The following is a 5,244-nucleotide window of genomic DNA, read 5'->3' as shown; positions in this document are numbered from 1 at the left end:
AAGTTTGTAGTCTTAGTAAGTAAGTAGTAAAAGTATTTTTTTAAGAGTGCGGGTCTGATTCCAAACCTACCCTTTTTCTTCCTGGGTGCCCACCTGGTCTGGCGTCCCGCCTATTTCTCCACACCCCAGTTTAACCACCAGCACCAGTGGCCCTTTGCTTGCGGGGAACTACCTCCGTGCAAGGACTGGCAGGCGCTGATGGATACATAGCCCAGCTCTCTCGCTCTTCAGGAAGGATCTCTCGAAAGTACGCTCAGCTACACTGACATTCCAGCGGGATTAAGGTTTATCACCCACAGTTCACCTGCTCGATCGCACACTACGTGTTGGTAGCCTTCCCTTGCCGTGCTCACTTCCCTCCTCTCCTCCTGGAGTTTCCAAAGCTCCTGTACCCAACAAACGACTCGCTTTCAAATCTTTATCTCGGGGTCTGCTTCTCGGGGAACCCAAAGCAAGACAACAGAAGCCCTCTCAGAAGAGGATTTGCAATGCTTTTGAACTATTTGACCGTTTTAAGCCTGTGGGTTCCTTCGCCGTGTTGGCCTTCCCAGCAATGGTTAAGGAGAGGAGACAAGCTGTATTAATGGGCGAAAACAGCACCCGGGACAAGTCACTTTGACATAATCCTAGCAAGCAGGGGGAGAATCTCATGAAATTTTCAGGGCAATAGGATGCCTCATGCCTAATCATAATAGATAAGACATGCTGCGGATAAGACAGAAAGGTGTTCTCAGAGTGAATTATATCATTCTCTATTTGCTTCTGAGAGTTGAGGGCTACCTTTGGGCACACAGTTCTAATGAGTCCAGGAAGGAGAGCTTGATACACAGTCGAGGTGCCATAAAATATACCAGAGCCCAGAACGTAAAGGCTGCTCATCACGTGGTTTCCAGGCTCTTCTGGTCCTTACATTCACTTAATGTCTTCCTGTGGTTAATGAAGTCGAGCAATGGATTACTGGGCCAGCGACATGGTCCGGAGCCTTCCGCGGCAGCAAAGCACTGTCACCAACTGCAGGTAGCCACCTCCAAGGGAGAAATGTGAGGTATGTTAAGTCAAACAGCTCCTGCATTCCCAGCCTGCCTATTCAGCAATGGGCCCAAGATACACATAGTGCTTAACTGTTGCAAAATTCTGGCCAAATCCAAATCGTTTTCAAGAAGAGAGCCCAACAACTTTTGGAGGATGCTTTCTTAAAAACAAGCTTGCCAATGCCTGACTCTCTCCCGACTTTACTGTCATTCACCTGAACTGTTTTCAGAGAGCAAATTCCCACCAAGTAGAACAGGACAGATTCTCTTCCGTGTGTTGGTTGAGCAAGTCCACTCTACTAGGCTAGCTGTTTCAGGAGGTAAATAAACGAACTAGCATTTATCAACGGCAAAGAGTAACACTCATACTTGATATGAGGACCCATGATATCCCCAGTGATCCGGCCGCTCTCCCTGTCTGGCTCTCAACCCCGAGGCTGTATCCTTTGTGTTCTCGAAACACCCAAGTGTCTTCTGGTTTCAGGCTGCCTTGTGTATTCCAGATTTCTGTTTCAATGTTCCCTTCTCAGAGAGGCTCTCCATGACTCTCACCCTAAAATAGACCTGCCCCCACCCCTTACACTCTAGCCCAACACCCCCACCTTATTTTCTTCCTGTCACTCTCCATGATCCATCTGTGGCTTCCTCTTGTCTGGTTCTCCCCACCAACATGGTGCTGTACCCGATGTCCTGGGAAGGGAGAAAATAACCCAAGATTGCCACCTTCAAGTTTTTACAAAATAGTTACTGGTAAGAGGGATATCCTGAATGAGTTAAATGACACACGATGAAGGCAATGAATTATATCCTCAAGGGCAAAATCGTATGGTACACTGGCTCGCAAACTTGGCCACATATTGGAATCATCTGGGGGCTTTAAAAATACTGATGGCTGGATCCTGCCCCCACAGGCTGATGTAATGAGTCTGGGGTAAGACCTAGGCATTGAGTTTTTTAAATCACCCAGTTGACTATGATACACAGCAAAGTTTGAGAGCACTGCTTTTTTTTTTTTTTTTAAATTGAAGCATTATGTACATGTATAGAAGCACATAAATCATAAGCATGCAGCTGAATTAATTTTCGCAGAACAAACACACTCAGTAACCAGCATCCTGGTTAAGAACAATGCAAACCCCCCTTCCCCAGTAGCCCCTCATGCTCACTTTCATAGGTAACCACTACCCTGATATCCAAGCATAGATTGGTTCTGCCTGTTTGTCTACTCATATACTTGGAATCATACTCTATAATGACTGTGTGTTTTAAGAACATAGGGATGGAGAAGTTTGAATCACTCGGAGTCGACCCAGGAAGGCTGCCTAAAGGAGATGGTATTTAAGGGAGGATCTGAAGGAGGCAGTAGACAAGAGAGAGGGAAGGGTGGACAGCATCACTTGGAAAAGAGGCACGCAAGCTGAAATGCTATGTACCCGTGTCAAATGAAAGCCCTATTATGGACCCAAATCTTTAATTCTGTACATCCTTCTTTGCGAGGATGCTCCACCTGGTATTCAATCAGCCCACAAAATTTCACTGAGCACCAATACTGTGCTGGACTCAGGGAGACAGAGGTAAAATAGAACTTACATTTTAATTAGGAAAGACAGATAATACATAGGCAAATATATGAAGAAGATACAGATGGTCATAACTGCCGTGAAAGATAAGACAAAGAATGGCACAGATGGCAGGGTCAAAAAGAGATAACATTTGAGTTTAGAATAAGGAGGAAAAAAAAGATCTGGGGGAGGGATCTTTCTGGAAAGAGAAGATGCACAAGCCCTGAGGCTGGTATAGGAGGTGTTACATGAACTAAGGCATTCTCCCTCTGCTCAAGAATCCGACGGGCTGCCCCAAGGCCCACTCATTCAGACAGTGCCAAGCTCAAGGTTGGCACTTGGCAGATGTGGGTCTCAGTTGCGTTGGGTTGGAGTCCAGTGGTTAAGACAGGCAAACTAGCAACAACAGAAATCAGTATGATAGAAATGTGCTTACAATGGGGCCGTCGCAGGTGCCGCGGGTCCAATGAGAGGGCCTCATGACCACCCTTTTGTATGAATCCCGGGACAGACACACATCCTGGCTAATCCTTGTGCGCAACGACTTCTAACTTGACTCGCTTGTTACAACGTTCGGCGTTTGTAAGGGGAAAGTTGCCCGTGCCCGGCGCCTTATCACAATCACCTGGGAACTTTTAAAATTTCAGATTTTCGGGCCCCACCCTGGGACCTAATTCAGTAATTCTAGGGTGGCGCCTGGGACTCTTTATCTTAAGAAAAAAATCCCCAGGTGATTCTGACATTGAGCCAGTGTGGGAATCCGTGTTCTAGAAGATACACTTGCCTCATTCCGATCGGTTCATGCCTTTACACATCCCGGAGTTTGAGTGTTAGATCTGAGGATGCTACGTTCCCTGGAGACCCAAACATAGCATTATTCTAAGCCACCAGCTCTTGGAAGAAGTTTACAAAAGTGCCAGAGTCTGTGGTTTAGCAAAGTATTTTCCAAATTCTAGTCACGCCTATAGCACCTTTTCCACATTTTGCAATCTCCACACCCCCTTGCACCATTATGTCTTCTCTATCAATCCTTAGCTATATTTATTTTTTAAACCCATAAATTATATCAAACCTTAGATTGCTACCATAAATGGAGAGCAGTATCTTTGGCTAAGATCGAGGTAACCTTAGGGTGAATTCAATAAAAACAAACCACTTTTTAAATATCTAGCCAGGTAGCTCTTGCCCCTCCCAAGCTTCCAAGCCTGAGATCTGCGGCTTCTTGGTTGAGAAATAAAAGTTAGCAACTGTTAGGCATCAAAGATGCACTAGCACCAAACTGAGACATTCTCGGATTGAAAGAGAAATGAAAGGGAATAACCTTTTCACTATGCGATTCATGTTTTCCAAAGTCACGTCTATGCCACTGAGCAGTATCTGGGCACCATTGTGCTATGCATCCAACTGGGGTAGACAAAATCTTCCTTGCGGATAACCAAGCTAAACACTCTATAATAGTAGGAGTAGGGGGGGAAATACAAATTAAAGTAAGAATGTAAGTAAAATTCAGAGATGGACCCTGGAGAGAGGCAGGGAGAGATTCTGTAGCCCAAAGTCAGTTACTCTGGCCCCTTTCCCTCCTCCTCCTCTCCAAGGCTGGGTCCAGTGCCAAGTCTTCAGGATGTCATTCTAACAGGAGCTTTTTGAAGGCAGGGATCCTATCTTATACCTTCCAGCATCTCCTATACTTGGAGCAATGCCAGGCACCTAACATAGTAGATGCTGGCTAAATGGCTGCAGGTAGTACCAACACCCAATCAGCAGGCACGGGGCTCCTCCAGGGAAGATTCGTGGTGAGCTCTCTGCGGCAGCCTTTCTTCTGCTCAGGCCTTCCATCTGTACATCCTGATCCTGAAGCTGTGGTCTGTAGCCTGTGGGACTGGGGGTTTTACTCAGTAAGCTGTGGTGCCTGGCACAGCACTCCTTAAAGGTGTGGGAGGGAATTAGAATGAATTGGCGTTAATACCCTTTTGCTGACATTGTCAAGTAGGCAGTAGGACTTGTGCCTCAGTTGCCTAAGGGCTGGGCTGGGAGTGGGTGAGGTTGGTCATGGGTGGAGGCCAGTCGGGTGATTTAGGGCAGGTGAGTTACCTTGTGTCACCAACATGAGAGGGACAGATGAGTATATGCCTCCCCCCAAGTGCGGATGTTAAAAATGATTTGACAACAAAAAAGATTAATCAGCCCTTTGCAAACAGTGACAATGGCATGTGACTGGTAGGATGGGGAAAGTTATGTTTCTGTAGCCCCTGAAAGAACCGTTCAGAAAAATGTCTGTGAGACAGGTCACCCTAAGTCAGTCCCCACAAGCGAGGGCGAAGGTGGTGGGTGGGGGGGCTGTAAGCGCCGGGCATCCCAATTATACTTGATAGAGGTTAGGGCGCCAGTAACGAGGAGTAGACCCAGGTGAAACCTCATCACAGTGACCACGGTAATAGCACGGCACCTTGAAATCCTAAGTTTTCAAATACCTAAGCGTGAGTTTGCTTTATAGTTATACAGTATTGTATATTATAACATAGATTTATATATTATGTTACAATATACAATTGTCCTTGTATATTGAAACATATAATTGTCCTTTCATATTGTAACATATTATATATAATATATATATTAGGTAATATATAATATATATTATATATTGCAAT

General features: G+C 45.6%; 1 long non-coding RNA gene across 1 annotated transcript in view; it reads right to left on the bottom strand.

Moving 5' to 3' along the window:
• Positions 1–764: 764 nt before the first annotated feature.
• The window catches only part of LOC144243234 (uncharacterized), a 6,873-nt gene continuing 2,393 nt past the window's right edge, over positions 765–5,244 (bottom strand). Inside the window, exons 2-3 of the long non-coding RNA XR_013338579.1 lie at positions 1,634–1,721; positions 765–1,025 (exon numbers count right to left, since the gene is read on the bottom strand). This is a non-coding gene — a long non-coding RNA (uncharacterized LOC144243234). The remainder of the gene's footprint in view (positions 1,026–1,633; positions 1,722–5,244) is intronic.

Source organism: Crocuta crocuta, unplaced genomic scaffold (assembly GCF_008692635.1).
Source record: "Crocuta crocuta isolate KB4526 unplaced genomic scaffold, BGI_CrCroc_1.0 scaffold27, whole genome shotgun sequence".
Lineage (NCBI taxonomy): Eukaryota > Metazoa > Chordata > Mammalia > Carnivora > Hyaenidae > Crocuta > Crocuta crocuta.
The sequence above is the reverse complement of the archived record's forward strand: the minus strand, read 5'-3'. Positions and strand labels throughout refer to the sequence as shown.